This window comes from Arachis stenosperma, chromosome 3, assembly GCF_014773155.1.
Source record: "Arachis stenosperma cultivar V10309 chromosome 3, arast.V10309.gnm1.PFL2, whole genome shotgun sequence".
NCBI lineage: Eukaryota > Viridiplantae > Streptophyta > Magnoliopsida > Fabales > Fabaceae > Arachis > Arachis stenosperma.
Genome location: NC_080379.1, coordinates 114,562,084 through 114,586,229, shown reverse-complemented (window position 1 = coordinate 114,586,229; position 24,146 = coordinate 114,562,084). Strand labels below are relative to the sequence as shown.

The 24,146-nt window shown below is 40.3% G+C and overlaps 2 non-coding genes across 2 annotated transcripts; both read left to right on the top strand.

Moving 5' to 3' along the window:
* Positions 1-8,526: 8,526 nt before the first annotated feature.
* On the top strand, positions 8,527-8,634 carry LOC130971710 (small nucleolar RNA R71). Its single transcript, XR_009082923.1, has one exon. It is a non-coding gene; the product is annotated as a small nucleolar RNA R71 (small nucleolar RNA).
* A 13,440-nt stretch (positions 8,635-22,074) lies between these two features.
* On the top strand, positions 22,075-22,182 carry LOC130972525 (small nucleolar RNA R71). Its single transcript, XR_009083688.1, has one exon. It is a non-coding gene; the product is annotated as a small nucleolar RNA R71 (small nucleolar RNA).
* The last annotated feature ends 1,964 nt before the right edge of the window (positions 22,183-24,146 follow it).

Below are 24,146 nucleotides of genomic sequence, written 5' to 3'. Positions count from 1 at the left end.
CATGCCTAGACCTTGTTCTTATGTATTTTCAACGGTGGAGTTTCTACACACCATAGATTAAGGTGTGGAGCTCTGCTGTACCTCGAGTATTAATGCAATTACTATTGTTCTTCTATTCAATTCAGCTTGTTCTTATTCCAAGATATTCATTCGCACTCAAGAACTTGATGAATGTGATGATTATGTGACGCTCATCATCATTCTCACTTATGAACACGTGATTGACAACCACTATCATTCTACAAGCAACAAGGCTCTAATGTTTATCTCTTGGGTTCTTTAACCGGAATCTTCGTGGTATAAGCTAGAATTGATGGCGGCATTCAAGAGAATCCGGAAGGTCTAAACCTTGTCTGTGGTATTCTGAGTAGGATTCAATGATTGAATGACTGTGACGAGCTTCAAACTCGCGATTGTGGGGCGTTAGTGACAGACGCAAAAGAATCACTGGATTCTATTCCGACATGATCGAGAACCGACAGCTGGATAGCCGTGCCGTGACAGGGTGCGTTGAACATTTCCACTGAGAGGATGGGAGGTAGCCACTGTCAACGGTGAAACCCTTGCATACAGCTTTCCATGGAAAGGAGTAAGAAGGATTGGATGAAGACAGTAGGAAAGCAGAGAGACGGAAGGGACAAAGCATCTCCATTCGCTTATCTGAAGTTCTCACCAATGAATTGCATAAGTATCTCTATCTTTATCTTTTATTCATATATCATCCATAACCATTTGAGTCTGCCTGACTAAGATTTACAAGGTGACCATAGCTTGCTTTATACCAACAATCTCCGTGGGATCGACCCTTACTCGCGTAAGGTTTATTACTTGGACGACCCAGTGCACTTGCTGGTTAGTTGTGCGAAGTTGTGTTTATACCATGGTATTGAGCACCAAGTCTTTGGGGCCATTACTAGGGATTATTTGAGTTGTGAAAAGTAGTGATCACAATTTCGCATACCAATACCTATGATGCTCCATTCAGAAAGCATGTCAGAAGGACATTTTCTGATCAATTGTTTGTATCTTTTCCAAGCTTCATAGAGGGATTCTCCTTCCTTTTGTCTGAAGGTTTGGACTTCCACTCTAAGCTTACTCAATTTTTGAGGTGGAAAGAACTTTGCCAAGAAGGCATTGACTAGCTTTTCCCAAGAGTTCAGGCTGTCTTTAGGTTGTAAGTCCAACTATATTCTAGCTCTGTCTCTTACAGCAAAAGGGAATAGCATAAGTCTGTAGACCTCAGGGTCAACCCCATTAGTCTTGACAGTGTCACAGATTTGCAAGAATTCAGCTAAGAACTGATGAGGATCTTCCAATGGAAGTCCATGGAACTTGCAATTCTGTTGCATTAGAGAAACTAATTGAGGCTTAAGCTCAAAGTTGTTTGCTCCAATGGCAGGGATAGAGATGCTTCTCCCATAGAAGTCGGGAGTAGGTGCAGTAAAGTCACCCAGCACCTTCCTTGCATTGTTGGCATTGTTGTTGTTTTCGGCTGCCATGGGTTCTTCTTCTTTGAAGATTTCTGTTAGGTCCTCTACAGAGAGTTGTGCCTTAGCTTCTCTTAGCTTTCGCTTCAAGGTCCTTTCAGGTTCAGGGTCAGCCTCAACAAGAATGCTTTTGTCTTTGCTCCTGCTCATATGAAAGAGAAGAGAACAAGAAAATATGGAATCCTCTATGTCCTAGTATAGAGATTCCTTGAGGTGTCAGAGGAACAGAAAAATAGAAGGAAGAGGTAGAAGAATTCGAACTTAGTAAGATAGAGTTCGAATTGTGCATTGAGGAGGAGTGGTACTCCATAAATAGAAGGATGTGAGAAGAGGGGAAGAGATTTTCCAAAAATTAAATAAAAGATTTTAAAAACATTTTGAAAAAGATTTTGAAGAAGATATGATTGAAAACTTTTTTTGAAAAAGATGTGATTTAAAAGTTATGGTTTTAAAAAGATGTGATTGAGAAGATATGATTTGAAAAACAATTTAAAAAGATATGATTTAAAAAAATTAATGACTTGGCTAACAAGAAAAGATATGATTCAAACATTAAACCTTTCTCAACAGAAAAGGCAACATACTTGAAATGTTGAATCGAATCATTAATTGATAGCAAGTATTTTTGAAAATTGAATGAAATTGATTTTGAAAAAGATTTGATTGAAAAGATATGATTTGAAAAAGATTTGATTTTGAAAAAAATTTGAAAACTTAAAAAAAATCTGAATTGAAAACAGAATCTTCCCTCTTGTGCCATCCTGGCATTAAACGCCCAGAATGGTGCACATTCTGGCGTTTAACGCCCAAAGCACTACCCTTTTGGGCGTTAAACGCCCAGCCAGGCACCCTGGCTGGCGTTTAAACGCCAGTTTTTCCTTCTTCACTAGGCGTTTTGAACGCCCAGCTTTTTCTGTATAATTCCTCTACTGCATGTACTGAATCTTCAGTTCCCTGTATTATTGACTTGAAAACAGAACCAAGATCAAATAAACAATGCATGCAAGACACCAAACTTAATATGAGACACTAGACTCAACAAGAAACATAAAATATTTTTGGTTTTTATGATTTTGTAATTTTTTTGGATTTTTCGAAAATTAAGTGGAAAAGAAAATAAAGGTATCAAAATTCTTAATGAGAATTCCAGGAATCATGCAATGTTAGTCTAAAGCTTCAATCTAAAGGAATTAGACATGGATAGCCAAGCTTCAGGAGGACATTGCATTCAAGAGCTAAATTGATGAGAATCAATCAGCTTTGGTGAAGATAAGATCATCACCTTGAAACACTAGAATTCATTCTTAAGAACTCTGAAAAATACCTAATCTAAGCAACAAGATGAACCGTCAGTTGTCCATACTCGAAACAATCCCCGGCAACGGCGCCAAAAACTTGGTGCACGAAATTGTGATCACTACTTTTCACAACTCAAATAATCCCTAGTAATGGCCCCAAAGACTTGGTGCTCAATACCATGGCATAAACACAACTTCCCACAACTAACCAGCAAGTGCACTGGGTCGTCCAAGTAATAAACCTTACGCGAGTAAGGGTCGATCCCACGGAGATTGTTGGTATGAAGCAAGCTATGGTCACCTTGTAAATCTTAGTCAGGCAGACTCAAATGGTGATGGATGATATATGAATAAAACATAAAGATAAAGATAGAGATACTTATGTAATTCATTGGTGAGAACTTCAGATAAGCGAATGGAGATGCTTTGTCCCTTCCGTCTCTCTGCTTTCCTACCGTCTTCATCCAATCCTTCTTACTCCTTTCCATGGCAAGCTGTATGTTGGGCATCACCGTTGTCAATGGCTACAGTCCCGTCCTCTCAGTGGAAATGTTCAACGCACCATGTCACGGCACGGCTATCCAGCTGTCGGTTCTCGATCATGTCGGAATAGAATCCAGTGATTCTTTTGCGTCTGTCACTAACGCCCCACAATCGCGAGTTTGAAGCTCGACACAGTCATTCAATCATTGAATCCTACTCAGAATACCACAGACAAGGTTTAGACCTTCCGGATTCTCTTGAATGCTGCCATCAATTCTAGCTTATACCACGAAGATTCCGGTTAAGGAAATCCAAGAGATAAACATTCAAACCTTGTTTGCTTGTAGAATGGGAGTGGTTGTCAGGCACGCGTTCATAAGTGAGAATGATGATGAGTGTCACATAATCATCACATTCATCATGTTCTTGAGTGCGAATGAATATCTTGGAATAAGAACAAGCTGAATTGAATAGAAGAACAATAGTAATTGCATTAATACTCGAGGTACAACAGAGCTCCACACCTTAATCTATGGTGTGTAGAAACTCCACCGTTGAAAATACATAAGAACAAGGTCAAGGCATGGCCGTGAGGCCAGCCTCCCAATGATCTAAGATAGCATAAAACTAAAGATAGCTACTGGTGCACGAAATTGTGATCACTACAACTTCGCACAACTAACCAGCAAGTGCACTGGGTCGTCCAAGTAATAAACCTTACGCGAGTAAGGGTCGATCCCACGGAGATTGGTGGTATGAAGCAAGCTATGGTCATCTTGTAAATCTCAGTCAGGCAGACTCAAATGTATAATGGTGATGAACGAAAATAACATAAAAGATAAAGATAGGGATACTTATGTACATCATTGGTGTAAGAGCTTCAGACAAGTGTATGAAGATGCCTTCCCTTCCGTCTCTCTGCTTTCCTAATGTCTTCATCCAATCCTTCTTACTCCTTTCCATGGCAAGCTCATGTAGGGTTTCACTGTTGTCAGCAGCTACCTCCCATCCGCGCAGTGAAAGCTAATGCACACTCTGTCACAGTGCTGCCAATCACCGGTTTGGTTCCCTCCCCTACCGGAATAGAATAACTCTTTTGCGTCTGTCACTAACGCCCAGTAGGTTACAGGTTTGAAGCACGTCACAGTCATTCAATCATTGAATCCTACTCAGAATACCACAGACAAGGTTTAGACCTTCCGGATTCTCTTGAATGCTGCCATCAGGTCCTGCCTATACCACGAAGATTCCGAAGAATCCAAGAGATATTCACTAAGCCTCAGATGCTTGTAGAACAAGAATGGTTGTCAGTCACCTTGTTCATGGGTGAGAATGGTGATGGGCGTCAATCATCACCTTCATCAAGTTGAAGGACAAGTGATATCTTGGAACAAGAACAAGCGGAATTGAATGAAAGATCAATAGTAATTGCATTAATACTCGAGGTACAGCAGAGCTCCACACCTTAATCTATGGGTGTAGAAACTCCACCGTTGAAAATACATAAGAACAAGGTCTAGGCATGGCCGTGAGGCCAGCCCTCAAATGATCTAAGAACTGGATGTCCGAAGATGAAAATACAATAGTAAAAGGTCCTACTTATAGAAACTAGTAGCCTAAGGTGTACAAAGATGAGTAAATGACATAAAAATCCACTTCCGGGCCCACTTGGTGTGTGCTTGGGCTGAGCAATGAAGAATTTTTCGTGTAGAGACTCTTCTTGGCGTTTAACTCCAGCTTTTATGCCAGTTTGGGCGTTTAACTCCCAATTAGGTGCCAGTTCCGGCGTTTAACGCTGGGAATTCTTGAGGTGACATTGAACACCGGTTTGGGCCATCAAATCTTGGGCAAAGTATGGACTATCATATATTGCTGGAAAGCCCAGGATGTCTACTTTCCAACGCCGTTGAGAGCGCGCCAATTGGGTTTCTGTAGCTCCAGAAAATCCGCTTCGAGTGCAGGGAGGTCAGAATCCAACAGCATCTGCAGTCCTTTTTTGTCTCTGGATCAGATTTTTGCTCAGGTCCCTCAATTTCAGCCAGAAAATACCTGAAATCACAGAAAAACACACAAACTCATAGTAAAGTCCAGAAAAGTGAATTTTAACTAAAAACTAATAAAAATATACTAAAAACTAACTAGATCATATCAAAAACATACTAAAAACAATGCCAAAAAGCATACAAATTATCCGCTCATCACAACACCAAACTTAAATTGTTGCTTGTCCCCAAGCAACTGAAAATCAAATAAGATAAAAAGAAGAGAATATACTATAGACTCCAAATTATCAATGAAACATAGCTCCAAATTAGATGAGCGGGACTAGTAGCTTTTTGCCTCCAAACAGTTTTGGCATCTCACTTTATCCTCTGAGGTTCAGAATGATTGGCATCTATAAGAACTCAGAACTCAGATAGTGTTATTGATTCTCCTAGTTAAGTATGATGATTCTTGAACATAGCTAGTGTATGAGTCTTGGCCGTGGCCCAAAGCACTCTGTCTTCCAGTATTACCACCGGATACATACATGCCACAGACACATAATTGGGTGAACCTTTTTAGATTGTGACTCAACTTTGCTAAAGTCCCCAATTAGAGGTGTCCAGGGTTCTTAAGCACACTCTTATTGCTTTGGATCACCACTTTATTTCTTTCTTTTTCTTTTCTTCTCTTTTTTTTTCTTTTCTCTTTCCTTTTTTTTTTCGAAAATATTTTTTTTTTCACTGCTTTTTCTTGCTTCAAGAATCAATTTGATGATTTTTCAGATCCTCAATAACAGTTCTCTTTTCTCCTCATTCTTTCAAAAGCCAACAAATTTAACATTCTTAAAAACAACAAATTCAAAAGACATATGCACTGTTCAAGCATACATTCAGAAAACAAAAGCATTGCCACCACATCAAACTAATTAAGCTAGTTTTAAAGATGAATTTGAAATCCTGTACTTCTTGTTCTTTTGTGATAAAAACAGTTTTCTTTTAAGAAAGGTGATGGATTCATATTCATAGCTTTAAGGCATAGACACTAAGACACTAATGATCATAAGACACAAACATGGATAACCATAAAGCATAATTTTCGAAAAACAGAAAAATAAAGAACAAGGAAATCAAGGAACGGGTCCACCTTAGTGATGGCGGCTCTTCCTTCCTCTTGAAGGTCCTATGGAGTGCTTGAGCTCCTCAATGTCTCTTCCTTGTCTTTGTTGCTCATATCTCATGATTCTTTGATCTTCTCTAATTTCATGGAGGAGGATGGCATGTTCTTGGTGAAGAGAAAGAGATGTTGAGGTGATTGGTGAATGGGTGAAGAAGAAGAGAGAGAGTGGTGGGGTTGGTGGGGATCCTGTGGGGTCCACAGATCCTGAGGTGTCAAGGAAAAGTCATCCCTGCACCAAATGGCATCAAAATCCACGTTTTGAGCCATTTCTGGCGTTAAACGCCGGGCTGGTGCCCATTCCTGGCGTTTAACGCCAGGTTCTTGCCCCTTCCTGGCGTTTAACGCCAGTCTGGTGCCCCTTTCTGGCGTTAAACGCCCAGAATGGTGCCAGACTGGGCGTTAAACGCCCAACTGCTAGGCTTACTGGCGTTTGAACGCCAGCAGCATCTTCCTCCAGGGTGTGCTGTTTTTCTTCCTGTTTTTCATTCTGTTTTTGCTTTTTCAATTAATTATGTGACTTCTTATGATCATCAACCTACAAAATAAAATAAAATAACAAAAGAAAATATATAAAATATAATCATTGGGTTGCCTCCCAACAAGCGGTTCTTTAATGTCAGTAGCTTGACAGAGGGCTCTCATGGAGCCTCACAAATGATCAGAGCAATGTTGAAACCTCCCAACACCAAACTTAGAGTTTGAATGTGGGGGTTCAACACCAAACTTAGAGTTTGGTTGTGGCCTCCCAACACCAAACTTAGAGTTTGACTGTGGGGGCTCTATTTGTCTCTGATTTGAGGGAAGCTCTTCAAGCTTCCTCTCCATGATGACAGAGGGATATCCTTGAGCCTTAAACTCAAAGGATTCTCCATTCACTTGAATGATCAGTTCACCTCTATCAACATCAATCACAGCCTTTGCTGTGGCTAGGAAAGGTCTGCCAAGGATGGTGGTTTCATCCATGCATTTCCCAGTCTCTAGGACTATGAAATCAGTAGGGATGTAATGGTCTTCAATCTTCACCAAAACATCCTCTACAAGTCCATAAGCTTGTTTTCTTGAGTTGTCTGCCATCTCTAGTGAGATTCTTGCAGCTTGTACCTCAAAGATCCCTAGCTTCTTCATTACAGAGAGAGGCATGAGGTTTACACTTGACCCTAAGTCACATAGAGCCTTCTTGAAGGTCATGGTGCCTATGGTACAAGGTATGGAAAACTTCCCAGGATCTTGTCTCTTTTGAGGTAATTTCTGCCTAGACAAGTCATCCAGTTCTTTGGTGAGCAAAGGAGGTTTATCCTCCCAAGGCTCATTTCCAAATAACTTGTCATTTAGCTTCATGATTGCTCCAAGGTATTTAGCAACTTGCTCTTCAGTGACATACTCATCCTCTTTAGAGGAAGAATACTCATCAGAGCTCATGAAAGGCAGAAGTAAGTTCAATGGAATCTCTATGGTCTCATTTTGAGCCTCAGAGTCCCATGGTTCCTCATTGGGGAACTCATTGGAGGTCAGTGCACGCCCATTGAGGCCTTCCTCAGTGGCGTTCACTTCCTCTCCCTCCTCTCCATATTCGGCCATGGTTATGGCTTTGCACTCTCCTTTTGGATTTTCTTCTGTATTACTTGGGAGAGTACTAGGAGAGAGTTCAGAAATTTTCTTGCTCAGCTGTCCCACTTGTCCTTCCAAATTTCTGATGGAGGACCTTGTTTCATTCATGAAACTTTGGGTGGTTTTGATTAGATCAGAGACCATTGTTGCTAAGTCAGAAGTACTCTGCTTAGAACTCTCTGTCTGTTGCTGAGAAGATGATGGAAAAGGCTTGTTATTGCCAGGCCTATTTCTTCCACCATTATTGTTGTTGAAACCTTGTTGAGGTCTCTCTTGATTCTTCCATGAGAAATTTGGGTGATTTCTCCATGAAGAATTATAGGTGTTTCCATAGGGTTCTCCTAGGTAATTCACCTCTTCCATTGAAGGGTTCTCAGGATCATAAGCTTCTTCTTCAGATGAAGAGATCCTCTAGCAGAGCTATCCAAAGACATCTTGGATAGTTCAGAGAGACCATCATAGAAAATACCTATGATGCTCCATTCAGAAAGCATGTCTGAGGGACATTTTCTGATTAATTGTTTATATCTTTCCCAAGCTTCATAGAGGGATTCTCCATCCTTCTGTCTGAAGGTTTGGACTTCCACTCTAAGCTTACTCCATCTTTGTGGTGGAAAGAACTTTGCCAAGAAGGCATTGACTAGCTTTTCCCAAGAGCCCAGGCTTTCCTTAGGTTGAGAGTCCAACCATGTCCTAGCTCTGTCTCTTACAGCAAAAGGGAATAGCATCAGTCTATAGACCTCAGGGTCAACCCCATTAGTCTTGACTGTGTCACAGATTTGCAAGAACTCAGCTAAAAACTGATGAGGATCTTCCATTGGAAGTCCATGGAACTTGCAATTCTGTTGCATTAGAGAAACTAATTGAGGCTTTAGCTCAAAGTTGTTTGCTCCAATGGCAGGGATAGAGATGCTTCTCCCATAGAAATCAGGAGTAGGTGCAGTAAAGTCACCCAGCACCTTCCTTGCATTGTTGGCATTGTTGTTGTTTTCGGCTGCCATGTGTTCTTCTTCTTTGAAGAATTCGGTCAGGTCCTCTCAGGTTCAGGGTCAGCTTCAACAAAAATGCCTTTGTCTTTGTTCCTGCTCATATGAAGAAGAAGAGAACAAGAAAATATGGAATCCTCTATGTCACAGTATAGAGATTCCTTGAGGTGTCAGAGAAAGAAAAATGGAAGACAGAAGTAGAGAATTCGAACTTATCAAAGAAGATGGAGTTCGAATTTTGCATTAAGGAATAGAGTTAGTCCAAAAATAGAAGGATGTGAGAAGAAGGGAAGTATTTTTCGAAAATTAAGTAAAAGATTTTGAAAACATTTTGAAAAACACTAATTGATTCTCAAAAACTAAGAATAGAAAAAGAATCAAGTGATTTTTGAAAAAGATTTGAAATTAGAAATCAAAAAGATATGATTGAAAACTTATTTTGAAAAAAATGTGATTGAAAAATTATGGTTTTAAAAAGATATGATTGAAAAGATATGATTTGAAAACAATTTTAAAAGATATGATTTGAAAACAATTTTAAAAAGATTTGATTTTAAAAATTAATGACTTGCCTAACAAGAAAAGATATGATTCAAACATAAAACCTTCCTCAAGGCAAAAAATGTTCAATCAAATCATTAATTGTTAGTAAGTATCTTTGAAAAAGGAAAGAAATTGATTTTGAAAACATTTGATTGAAAAGATATGATTTGAAAAAGATTTGATTTTAAAAAACTTTGAAAGCTTGAAAAAAAAATTGATTTTGAAAACAAAATCTTCCCCCTTTGCCATCCTGGCGTTAAACGCCCAGAATGGTGCACATTCTGGCGTTTAACGCCCAAAACTATACCCTTTTGGGCGTTAAACGCCCAACCAGGCACCCTGGCTGGCGTTTAAACGCCAGTCTGTCTTCTTCACTGGGCATTTTTGAATGCCCCAGCTTTTTCTGTGTGATTCCTCTGCAGTATGTTCTGAATCTTCAATTCTCTGTATTATTGACTTGATAAGACACAAATTAGAAATATTTTTGGATTTTTAATAATAAGGAATAATCAAAATGCAACTAAAATCAAATAACAATGCATGCAAGACACCAAACTTAGCAGTTTGTATATATGAGAAACAACAAAACACTCAAGTCAATAGAATTCAAAGATCAAAACAAGGAAATCATCAAGAACAACTTGAAGATCAATTAAGACACATGCAAAAATTCGAAAAATGCAAGAAGAACAGAAACATGCAATTGACACCAAACTTAAAATGAGACTCTAGACTCAAACAAGAAATATTTTTGGATTTTATGATTTTGTAAATTTTTTTGTGCTTTTTCGAAAATTAAGTGAAAAAAAAATAAAGGTATCAAAATTCTTAATGAGAATTCCAGGAATCATGCAATGTTAGTCTAAAGCTTTAGTCTAAAGGAATTAGACATAGCTAGCTAAGCTTCAGCAAGACATTGCATTCAAGAGCTAAATTGATGATGATCAATCAGCTTTGGTGATGATAAGAACATCACCTTGAAACACTAGAATTCATTCTTAAGAACTCTGAAGAAAAATAATACCTAATCTAAGCAACAAGATGAACCGTCAGTTGTCCATACACAAGAACAATCCCCGGCAACGGCGCCAAAAACTTGGTGCACGAAATTGTGATCACTACAACTTCGCACAACTAACCAGCAAGTGCACTGGGTCGTCCAAGTAATAAACCTTACGCGAGTAAGGGTCGTTCCCACGGAGATTGGTGGTATGAAGCAAGCTATGGTCATCTTGTAAATCTCAGTCAGGCAGACTCAAATGTATAATGGTGATGAACGAAAATAACATAAAAGATAAAGATAGGGATACTTATGTACATCATTGGTGTAAGAGCTTCAGACAAGTGTATGAAGATGCCTTCCCTTCCGTCTCTCTGCTTTCCTAATGTCTTCATCCAATCCTTCTTACTCCTTTCCATGGCAAGCTCGTGTAGGGTTTCACTGTTGTCAGCAGCTACCTCCCATCCGCGCAGTGAAAGCTAATGCACACACTCTGTCACAGTGCTGCCAATCACCGGTTTGGTTCCCTCCCCTACCGGAATAGAATAACTCTTTTGCGTCTGTCACTAACGCCCAGTAGGTTACAGGTTTAAAGCACGTCACAGTCATTCAATCATTGAATCCTACTCAGAATACCACAGACAAGGTTTAGACCTTCCGGATTCTCTTGAATGCTGCCATCAGGTCCTGCCTATACCACGAAGATTCCGAAGAATCCAAGAGATATTCACTAAGCCTCAGATGCTTGTAGAACAAGAATGGTTGTCAGTCACCTTGTTCATGGGTGAGAATGGTGATGGGCGTCAATCATCACCTTCATCAAGTTGAAGGACAAGTGATATCTTGGAACAAGAACAAGCGGAATTGAATGAAAGATCAATAGTAATTGCATTAATACTCGAGGTACAGCAGAGCTCCACACCTTAATCTATGGTGTGTAGAAACTCCACCGTTGAAAATACATAAGAACAAGGTCTAGGCATGGCCGTGAGGCCAGCCCTCAAATGATCTAAGAACTGGATGTCCGAAGATGAAAATACAATAGTAAAAGGTCCTACTTATAGAAACTAGTAGCCTAAGGTGTACAAAGATGAGTAAATGACATAAAAATCCACTTCCGGGCCCACTTGGTGTGTGCTTGGGCTGAGCAATGAAGCATTTTTCGTGTAGAGACTCTTCTTGGCGTTTAACTCCAGCTTTTATGCCAGTTTGGGCGTTTAACTCCCAATTAGGTGCCAGTTCCGGCGTTTAACGCTGGGAATTCTTGAGGTGACTTTGAACACCGGTTTGGGCCATCAAATCTTGGGCAAAGTATGGACTATCATATATTGCTGGAAAGCCCAGGATGTCTACTTTCCAACGCCGTTGAGAGCGCGCCAATTGGGCTTCTGTAGCTCCAGAAAATCCGCTTCGAGTGCAGGGAGGTCAGAATCCAACAGCATCTGCAGTCCTTTTTGGTCTCTGGATCAGATTTTTGCTCAGGTCCCTCAATTTCAGCCAGAAAATACCTGAAATCACAGAAAAACACAGAAACTCATAGTAAAGTCCAGAAAAGTGAATTTTAACTAAAAACTAATAAAAATATACTAAAAACTAACTAGATCATATCAAAAACATACTAAAAACAATGCCAAAAAGCATACAAATTATCCGCTCATCAGCTACCAAGATGAGAATACAATAGTAAAAGGTCCTATTTATAAAGAACTAGTAGCCTAGGGTTTACAGAAATGAGTAAATGTCATAAAAATCCACTTCCGGGCCCACTTGGTGTGTGCTTGGGCTGAGCATTGAAGCATTTTCGTGTAGAGACTCTTCTTGGAGTTAAACGCCAGCTTTTGTGCCAGTTTGGGCGTTTAACTCCCATTCTTGTGCCAGTTCCGGCGTTGAACGTCGGGCAGTTTTGAGCTGATTTGGAACGCCGGTTTGGGCCATCAAATCTTGGACAAAGTATGGACTAATATACATTGCTGGAAAGCCCAGGATGTCTACTTTCCAACGCCGTTGAGAGCTCGCCAATTGGGCTTATGTAACTCCAGAAAAATCTACTTCCAGTGCAGGGAGGTCAGAATCCAACAGCATCTGCAGTCCATTTCAGTCTCTGAATCAGATTTTTGCTCAGGTCCCTCAATTTCAGCCAGAAAATACCTTAAATCACAGAAAAACACACAAACTCATAGTAAAGTCCAGAAAAGTGAATTTTAACTAAAAACTAATAAAAATATACTAAAAACTAACTAAAACATACTAAAAACATATTAAAAACAATGCCAAAAAGCGTACAAATTATCCGCTCATCACCCCACACTTGGACCTTGTCCTATGTACTTCTCTTCAAACTCTTCCAGGTGAACTTCAGCTACGGTTTCATCTATGATGTCACACCGGAGGATAGAGTGATCTTCTGAAGGGTACTTCATAACTCTATTCAGATTGAAGCTGACCACTCGGCCGTCCATTTCAAAAGAGTATGTTCCTGAAAAAGCATCTAATTTGAACTTCGAGGTCTTCAAGAAAGGTCTCCCGAGTAGGATTGATGATGGCTTCTCTGAGTCATGTTGGGGCATCTCCAGGATGTAAAAATCAATGGAGAAAGTGAGATCTTTAATGCCCACTAATACATCTTCAACAACTCTAGCCACTGTAGTAATACTTTTATCTGCTAACACCAAACGAGCTGCCGACCTTTTTAAGGGAGGGAGCCTTAAAACATCATATACAGATAAAGGCATTATACTAACACATGCTCTTAAATCACACATGCAGTCAGAAAATATCACACCTCCAATGGTACAGTTAACCATGCATGGACCTGGATCACTACATTTTTCAGGTATATTTCCCATTAAAGCAGATATAGAACTTCCTAAAGGAATAGTTTCTAATTCATTAATTTTGTCTTTATGTATGCACAAATCTTTTAGAAACTTTGCATATTTAGGTACCTGTTGAATGACATCAAAAAGGGGAACAGTTACCTCAACCTTTTTGAATATTTTTACCATTTTGGGATCAGGTTCCAACTGCTTATTGGGCTTCTTTGCAAGTTGTGGAAATGGGATAGGAATGGCGTTTTCTGCAGTGTCTACGCCCTTTGGTGCTTCTTCCTGTGACTTAGTGTCTTCTTCCTCAGCATGTCCTGTATATCAGTTTCTTCCTCAACATCTTCTGATTCCACTACCTCTTCAGCTGAGGTGTGTTCTGGTGGGTTTGGCTCTTCCTGATTCCTCTCTTGCAATGTGGTTCTGGACCTTAGGGTGATGGCATTAATACCACCCTTTGGATTGGGTAATGGTTGAGAGGGGAGTCCACCAGAGCTTGAGGACTGGTTGTTGGAGTTGGTTAGTGATCCAACCTGTGAGACAACGGTTTGCAAAGTAGAAGTCAAAACATTCAGAGTTGCATTAAAGTTATTTTCCATAGCCTATTGTCTCCGATCAATGGCTTGTAGTAACTCATCATTAGGGGATGAAGAGGGATAAGTGATCTGAGAGGTTTGCTGAGAATTTTGGGGCTGTCTGAGATGAGGTGCTCTGTAGGCCTGATTCTGATTCTGCTGCCTGAAGTTGTTATTATTATTCCATCTCTGATTTCCATTGTTATCTCTGCCTCCTCTGTTATGATTGTTCCTCGAACCCTGGTTAGAATTGTCTCTTTAACCTTGGTTAGATTTATCCTTCCATCCTTGGTTATAGTTGCCACCTTTGTGGAATCAACTGCTGGTTGTGCTGTGGTGGAGAAGGCTGAACTTGCTGTGGTTGTTGTTGATTTAGCTGCATCTGCTTCAGCAAGTTAGTCATTTCACATAAGCTTTGAGCTATAGCAGCAGTCTCTTTGCTAGTGGATACCTCTGCAACAGCTCTTGACCGACCTTATTTCTATCTGTGATTTCTGGTAGAGTCAGCTAAGTCGCTGATCAATTGCCATGCTTCTTCTGTAGTCTTGTACTTTTTCATAGAACCATTGCTGGCACCTTCCAATGTGGTCCTATCTTGGGATTTTAAACCATGTGTAAAGTAGCCGAGCAACACTATCTTGTCAATCATATGATGGGGGCATGCTTCTCGAAGATTATTGAAGCGTTCCAAGTATTCATAGAGGGTCTCAGATTCATCATGAACGATCATAAACATGTCCTTCCTCAGCTTATCGGCAACTTTAGCTGGAAAGAATTTCTCCAGAAACTCTTTACTAAGTGTATCCCAGTTGGAAACAGTTGTTCCGGGTTGAGTGTAGTACCACTTTCTTGCCTTTTCCTCAAGAGAAAATGGGAAGGCTTTCAACAGAATGGAGATTTCATCAGTACCATCACGCTTAACAGTAGAACAGGCAGTCTGAAAATCCCTAAGATGCTTGATAGGCTCTTGAGCAGGTAAGCCATGAAACTTAGGCATCAAGTTGAGTAGTGAAGACTTTATTTCAAAATCCACAGCCACTGCTAGGTGGTGTGCCTAAAATGGTTGGAGTGTAAAATCAGGGGCTCCTTCCTCCTGGATTGTGACTCTCCTGGGTGCTACCATGTCACCTGCACGTAAATGAACTAGATCAGTAGAGAGGGAGCTTGCTTCTTCCTTAAATGACGTTTCAGGTTCGTCCTCAGAGAGGACTCGCCGACGCTGAGCTTGCCTTATACGTGAAAGAGTTCTTTCAATCTCAGGGTCAAATACTGGCAAGCTTGGATCAGGAAGTGAACGCGTCATTTAACGAAAGAAACGTACAGCTCATAGTGACAGAATAAAAAGAAAAATTGCAATTAAAATAAATACCAATCAATAAATTAGCACACTGTTGCAACTCCCCGGCAACAGCGCCAAAAATTGACGTGACGGAAATTGGCGGGTTAAGAAATTATTAATAGAAATGCGTTGCAAGTACAGTCCTTAGCCAACCAAAAATCCGCTTATCAATTTAGAAGGTTTGTCACAAAATTTAAATTAAAATACTGGGAGTATGAGTCCCAGGTCGTCTCCTAATGAGTTGCAGAGAGATGTGCTATTTTATCAATTAGGTGTTTTCAAAAATGGTTGAGTTGAATAACAAGAAATTAAAATAGAGAATTTAATTAATTCTAAATAAAATCCTTGACTAGGAGTAAATTAGTTGGAAGTCCTATTCTTGTTGAAGTACTCTCAAGATTAGTTGATAATTGAAGATTGCTCTGTTTAGTTACTGGTGCACGAAATTGTGATCAATACTTTTACACAGAACAATCCCCGGTAATGGCTCCAAAGACTTGGTGCTCAATACCATGGCATAAACACAACTTCGCACAACTAACCAGCAAGTGCACTGGGTCGTCCAAGTAATAAACCTTACGCGAGTAAGGGTCGATCCCACGGAGATTGGTGGTATGAAGCAAGCTATGGTCATCTTGTAAATCTCAGTCAGGCAGACTCAAATGTATAATGGTGATGAACGAAAATAACATAAAAGATAAAGATAGGGATACTTATGTATATCATTGGTGTAAGAGCTTCAGACAAGCGTATGAAGATGCCTTCCCTTCCGTCTCTCTGCTTTCCTACTGTCTTCATCCAATCCTTCTTACTCCTTTCCATGGCAAGCTCGTGTAGGGTTTCACCGTTGTCAATGGCTACCTCCCATCCTCGCAGTGAAAGCTAATGCACGCACTCTGTCACAGTACTGCCAATCACCGGTGTGGTTCCCTCCCCTACTGGAATAGAATCCAGTGATTCTTTTGCGTCTGTCACCAACGCCCAGCAGGTTACAGGTTTGAAGCACGTCACAGTCATTCAATCATTGAATCCTACTCAGAATACCACAGACAAGGTTAGACCTTCCGGATTCTCTTGAATGCCGCCATCAGTTCTTGCCTATACCACGAAGACTCTGATCTCACGGAATGGCTGGCTCGTTTGTCAGGCGAGCACTCAGTTGTCAGGCGATCAACCATGCATCATGCAATCAGAAATCCAAGAGATATTCACCAAGCCTCGAATGCTTGTAGAACAAGAATGGTTGTCAGTCACCTTGTTCATAGGTGAGAATGATGATGAGTGTCAATCACCACCTTCATCAAGTTGAAGAACAAGTGATATCTTGGTAAAAGAACAAGCGGAATTGAATAGAAGAACAATAGTAATTGCATTAATACTCGAGGTACAGCAGAGCTCCACACCTTAATCTATGGTGTGTAGAAACTCCACCGTTGAAAATACATAAGAACAAGGTCTAGGCATGGCCGAATGGCCAGCCTCCCAAAGTGAGTTCAATCATCAAAACATGATCAAAAGACTCTCTATCCAGCTCTATTACAATAGTAAAAGGTCCTACTTATAGAAAACTAGTAGCCTAGGGTGTACAGAGATGAGTAAATGACATAAAAATCCACTTCCGGGCCCACTTGGTGTGTGCTTGGGCTGAGCAATGAAGCATTTTCGTGTAGAGACTTCTCTTGGAGTTAAACGCCAGCTTTTATGCCAGTTTGGGCGTTTAACTCCCAATTAGGTGCCAGTTCCGGCGTTTAACGCTGGAATTTCTGTAGGTAACTTTGAACGCTAGTTTGGGCCATCAAATCTTGGGCAAAGTATGGACTATCATATATTGCTGGAAAGCCCAGGATGTCTACTTTCCAACGCCGTTGAGAGCGCGCCAATTGGGCTTCTGTAGCTCCAGAAAATCCACTTTGAGTGCAGGGAAGTCAGAATCCAACAGCATCTGCAGTCCTTTTCAGTCTCTGAATCAGATTTTTGCTCAGGTCCCTCAATTTCAGCCAGAAAATACCTGAAATCACAGAAAAACACACAAACTCATAGTAAAGTCCAGAAAAGTGAATTTTAACTAAAAACTAATAAAAATCTACTAAGAACTCAACTAAAACTACTAAAAACATACTAAAAACAATGCCAAAAAGCGTACAAATTATCCGCTCATCACAACACCAAACTTAAATTGTTGCTTGTCCCCAAGCAACTAAAGATCAAATAAGATAAAAGGAAGAGAATATGCAATGAACTCTAAAAACATCTATTAAGATCAGTATTAATTAGATGAGCGGGGCTTTTAGCTTTTTGCCTCTGAATAGTTTTGGCATCTCACTTTATCCTTTGGAACTCAGAATGATTGGCTTCTTTAGGAACTCAGAATCCAGATAGTGTTATTGATTCTCCTAGTTAAGTATGATGATTCTTGAACACAGCTACTTTATTGAGTCTTGGCTGTGGCCCAAAGCACTCTGTCTTCCAGTATTACCACCGGATACATACATGCCACAGACACATAATTGGGTGAACCTTTTCAGATTGTGACTCAGCTTTGCTAAAGTCCCCAATTAGAGGTGTCCAGGGTTCTTAAGCACACTCTTATTGCCTTGGATCACAACTTTATTTCTTTCTTTCTCTTTTCTTCTTTTTTTTTCTTTTTTTTTTTCGTTTGCTTTCTGCTTTTTTTTTTTTTTTGTGTTCACTGCTTTTTCTTGCTTCAAGAATCATTTTTATGATTTTTCAGATCCTCAGTAACATGTCTCCTTTTTCATCATTCTTTCAAGAGCCAACATTCATGAACCACAAATTCAAAAGACATATGCACTGTTCAAGCATACATTCAGAGAACAAAAGTGTTGCCACCACATCAAAATAATTAAACTGTTATAAAATTCAAAATTCATGCAATTCTTTTCCTTTTCAATTAAGCACGTTTTTATTTAAGAAAGGTGATGGATTCATAGGACATTCATAGCTTTAAGGCATAGACACTAAGACACTAATGATCATAAGACACAAACATGGATAAACATAAGCACTAAAATTCGAAAAAGAAGACTAAAGAACAAGGAAATCAAGGAACGGGTCCACCTTAGTGATGGCGGCTCTTCCTTCCTCTTGAAGGTCCTATGGAGTGCTTGAGCTCCTCAATGTCTCTTCCTTGCCTTTGTTGCTCCTCTCTCATGATTCTTTGATCTTCTCTAATTTCATGGAGGAGAATGGAGTGTTCTTGATGCTCCACCCTTAGTTGTCCCATGTTGGAACTCAATTCTCCTAGGGAGGTGTTTAGTTGCTCCCAATAGTCTTGTGGAGGAAAGTGCATCCCTTGAGGTATCTCAGGGATCTCATGATGAGAGGGGTCTCTTGTGTGCTCCATCCTTTTCTTGGTAATGGGCTTATCCTCATCAATGGTGATGTCTCCCTCTATGTCAACTCCAACTGAATAACAGAGGTGACAAATGAGGTGAGGAAAGGCTAACCTTGCTAAGGTAGAGGACTTATCCGCCACCTTGTAGAGTTCTTGGGCTATAACCTCATGAACTTCCACTTCTTCTCCAATCATGATGCTATGGATCATGATGGCCCGGTCTAAAGTAACTTCGGACCGGTTGCTAGTGGGAATGATTGAGCGTTGGATAAACTCCAACCATCCTCTAGCCACGGGTTTGAGGTCATGCCTTCTTAGTTGAACCGGCTTTCCTCTTGAATCTCTCTTCCATTGTGCGCCCTCTTCACATATGACTGTGAGAACTTGGTCCAACCTTTGATCAAAGTTGACCCTTCTTGTGTAAGGATGTTCATCTCCTTGCATCATAGGCAAGTTGAACGCCACCCTCACACTTTCCGGACTAAAATCTAAGTATTTCCCCCGAACCATAGTAAGATAATTCTTTGGATCCGGGTTCATACTTTGATCATGGCTCTTGGTGATCCATGCATTGGCATAGAATTCTTGAACCATCAAGATTCCAACTTGTTGAATGGGGTTGGTAAGTACTTCCCAACCTCTTCTTTGGATCTCATGGCGGATCTCCGGATATTCACCCTTTTTGAGTGAAAAGGGGACCTCGGGGATCACCTTCTTCAAGGCCACAACTTCATAGAAGTGGTCTTGATGCACCCTTGAGATGAATCTATCCATCTCCCATGACTCGGAGGTGGAAGCTTTTGCCTTCCTTTTCCTCTTTCTAGAGGTTTCTCCGGCCTTGGATGCCATAATGGTTATGGAAAAACGAAAAAGCAACGCTTTTACCACACCAAACTTAAAATGTTTGCTCGTCCTCGAGCAAAAGAAGAAAGAAGAGAGTAGAAGAAGAAGAAATGAGGAAGAGGGAGATGGTGGTGTATTCGGCCAAAGAAGTGGGAGAAGTGGTGTTTTGGTTGTGTGAAAATGAAGGAGTGAAGAAGGGTATTTATAGGAGAGAGGGGAGATGGGGTTCGGCCATATTGGGTGGGTTTGGGAGGGAAAGTGGTTTGAATTTGAAGGGTGAGGTTGGTGGGGTTTTATGAAGGATGGATGTGAGTGGTGAAGAGAAAGATGGGATTTGATAGGTGAAGGGCTTTTGGGGAAGAGGTGTTGAGGTGATTGGTGAATGGGGGAAGAAGAGAGAGAGTGGTGGTGGGGTTGGTGGGGATCCTGTGGGGTCCACAGATCCTGTGGTGTCAAGGAAAAGTCATCCCTGCACCAAATGTTGCTCAAAATCACGTTTTGAGCCATTTCTGGCGTTAAACGCCGGGCTGGTGCCCATTCCTGGCGTTTAACGCCAGGTTCTTGCCCTTTTCTGGCGTTTAACGCCAGTCTGGTGCCCCTTTCTGGCGTTAAACGCCCAGAATGGTGCCAGACTGGGCGTTAAACGCCCAACTGCTAGGCTCACTGGCGTTTGAACGCCAGCAACTTCTTCCTCCAGGGTGTGCTGTTTTTCTTCCTGTTTTTCATTTTGTTTTTGCTTTTTCAATGGATTTTGTGACTTTTTATGATCATCAACCTACAAAAAACATAAAATAACAAAAGAAACTCTATAAATTATAATCATTGGGTTGCCTCCCAACAAGCGCTTCTTTAATGTCAGTAGCTTGACAGAGGGCTCTCATGGAGCCTCACAGATACTCAGAGCAATGTTGGAACCTCCCAACACCAAACTTAGAGTTTGAATGTGGGGGTTCAACACCAAACTTAGAGTTTGGTTGTGGCCTCCCAACACCAAACTTAGAGTTTGACTGTGGGGGCTCTTCTTGACTCTGATTTGAGAGAAGCTCTTCATGCTTCATCTCTATGGTGACAGAGGGATATCCTTGAGCCTTAAACACAAAGGATTCTTCATTCACTTGAATGATCAGTTCACCTCTATCAACATCAATCACAGCTTTTGCTGTGGCTAGGAAGGGTCTGCCAAGGATGATGGATTCATCCATGCACTTCCCAGTCTCTAGGACTATGAAATCAGTAGGGATGTAATGGTCTTCAACTTTTACCAAAACATTCTCTACAAGTCCATGAGCTTGTTTTCTTGAGTTGTCTGCCATCTCTAATGAGATTCTTGCTGCTTGTACCTCAAAGATCCCTAGCTTCTCCATTACTGAGAGAGGCATGAGGTTTACACTTGACCCTAAGTCACACAGAGCCTTCTTGAAGGTCATGGTGCCTATGGTACAAGGTATGGAAAACTTTCCAGGGTCTTGTCTCTTTTGAGGTAATTTCTGCCTAGACAAGTCATCCAGTTCTTTGGTGAGCAAAGGAGGTTCATCCTCCCAAGTCTCATTTCCAAATAACTTGTCATTTAGCTTCATGATTGCTCCAAGGTATTTAGCAACTTGCTCTTCAGTGACATACTCGTCCTCTTCAGAGGAAGAATACTTATCAGAGCTCATGAAAGGCAGAAGTAAGTCCAATGGAATCTCTATGGTCTCTTTTTGAGTCCCAGATTCCCATGGTTCCTCATTGGGGAACTCATTGGAGGCTAGTGCACGCCCATTGAGGTCTTCCTCAGTGGCGTTCACTGCCTCTCCATCCTCTCCAAATTCGGCCATATTGATGGCTTTGCACTCTCCTTTTGGATTTTCTTCTGTGTTGCTTGGGAGAGTACTTGGAGGGAGTTCAGTAACTTTCTTGCTCAGCTGTCCCACTTGTCCTTCCAAATTTCTAATGGAGGACCTTGTTTCATTCATGAAACTTTGAGTGGTTTTAATTAGATCAAAGACCATGGTTGCTAAGTCAGAGGGGTTCTGCTTAGGATTCTCTGTCTGTTGCTGAGAAGATGATGGAAAAGGTTTGCCATTGTTAAACCTGTTTCTTCCACCATTATTATTGAAACCTTGTTGAGGTCTCTCTTGATTCTTCCATGAGAGATTTGGGTGATTTCTCCATGAAGAATTATAGGTGTTACCATAGGGTTCTCCTAGGTAATTCACCTCTTCCATTGAAGGGTTCTCAGGATCATAAGCTTCTTCCTCAGATGAAGCCTCCTTAGTACTGCTTGGTGCATTTTGCATTCCAGACAGACTTTGAGAAATCAAATTGACTTGTTGAGTCAATATCTTGTTCTGAGCCAATATGGCATTCAGAGCATCAATCTCAAGAACTCCTTTCTTCTGACTTGTCCCATTGTTCACAGGATTCCTTTCAGAAGTGTACATGAATTGGTTATTTGCAACCATTTCAATGAGCTCTTGAGCCTCTGTAGGCGTCTTCTTCAGATGAAGAGATCCTCCAGCAGAGCTATCCAAAGACATCTTGGATAGTTCAGAGAGACCATTATAGAAAATACCTATGATGCTCCATTCAGAAAGCATGTCAGAAGGACATTTTCTGATTAATTGTTTGTATCTTTCCCAAGCTTCATAGAGGGATTCTCCATCCTTCTGTCTGAAGGTTTGGACTTCCACTCTAAGCTTACTCCATCTTTGTGGTGGAAAGAACTTTGCCAAGAAGGCATTGACTAGCTTTTCCCAAGAGTCCAGGCTTTCTTTAGGTTGAGAGTCCAACCATATTCTAGCTCTGTCTCTTACAGCAAAAGGGAATAGCATCAGTCTATAGACCTCAGGGTCAACCCCATTAGTCTTGACTGTGTCACAGATTTGCAAGAATTCAGCTAAGAACTGATGAGGATCTTCCATTGGAAGTCCATGGAACTTGCAATTCTGTTGCATTAGAGAAACTAATTGAGGCTTAAGCTCAAAGTTGTTTGCTCCAATGGCAGGGATAGAGATGCTTCTCCCATAAAAATCAGGAGTAGGTGCAGTAAAGTCACCCAGCACCTTCCTTGCATTGTTTGCATTATTGTTGTTTTCGGCTGCCATGTCTTCTTCTTCTTTGAAGAATTCGGTCAGGTCCTCTAAAGAGAGTTGTGCTTTGGCTTCTCTTAGCTTTCTCTTCAAGGTCCTTTCGGGTTCAGGGTCAGCTTCAACAAGAATGCCTTTGTCTCTGCTCCTGCTCATATGAAAGAGAAGAGAACAAGAAAATGTGGAGTCCTCTATGTCACAGTATAGAGATTCCTTGAGGTGTCAGAGGAAAAGAGAAATAGAAAGAAGAAGGAGAAGAAGAATTCAAACTTTACTTAGATAAGGTTCGAATTGTGCATTAAGAATGAGTGGTACTCCATAAATAGAAGGATGTGGGAGGAAGGAAGAAGATTTTCGAAAATTCAACTAAAAAGATTTTGAAAACATTTTGAAAAACACTTAATTGATTTTCGAAAATAAAAGTGAGAAAGAAATCAAGTGATTTTTGAAAAAAAGATTTTGAAATTAGAAACCAAAAAGATTTGATTGAAAACTATTTTGAAAAAGATGTGGTTAAGAAGATATGATTGAAGAGTTATGGTTTTAAAAAGATTTGATTTGAAAACAATTTTAAAAGATATGATTTGAAAACAATTTTAAAAAAAGATTTGATTTTTAAAAAATAATTGACTTGCCTAACAAGAAAAGATATGATTCAAACATAAAACCTTCCTCAACAAAAAAGGCAAAAAATGTTCAATCAAATCATTAATTGTTAGTAAGTATCTTTGAAAAAGGAAAGAAATTAATTTTGAAAACATTTGATTGAAAAGATATGATTTGAAAAAGATTTGATTTTGAAAAACTTTGAAAACTTGAAAAAAAAATTGATTTGAAAACAAAATCTTCCCCCTAGCACCATCCTGGCGTTAAACGCCCAGAATGGTATCCATTCTGGCGTTTAACGCCCAAAATGCACCCTTTTTGGGCGTTAAACGCCCAACCAGGTACCCTGGCTGGCGTTTAAACGCCAGTCTGTCTTCTTCACTGGGCATTTTCGGATGCCCAGCTTTTTCTGTATAATTCCTCTGCAGTATGTTCTGAATCTTCAATTCTCTATATTATTGACTTGAGAAGACACAAAGTAAAAAATATTTTTGGATTTTTAATAATCAAAATGCAACAAGAATCAAATAACAATGCATGCAAGACACCAAACTTAGCAGTTTGTATACTATTGACACTATATGAGACACATAAACACTCAAGTCAAAAGAATTCAAAGATCAGAGTAAAAAATCATCAAGAATTACTTGAAGATCCTTAAGACACATGAATGAATGTATGCAATTGACACCAAACTTAAGATGAGACACTAGACTCAAGCAAAAAACATCAAATATTTTTGGTTTTTTTATGATTTTGTAAATTTTTTTGTGATTTTCGAAAATTAAGTGAAAACATCAAAATTCTTAATGAGAATTCCAGGAATCAGTGCAATGCTAGTCTAAGACTCCTGTCCAGGAATTAGACATGGCTTCACAGCCAGCCAAGCTTCCAAAGAAAGCTTCGGTCCAAAACACTAGACATAGCCAAAGGCCAGCCAAGCCTTAGCAGATCACTGCTCCAAAAGCAAG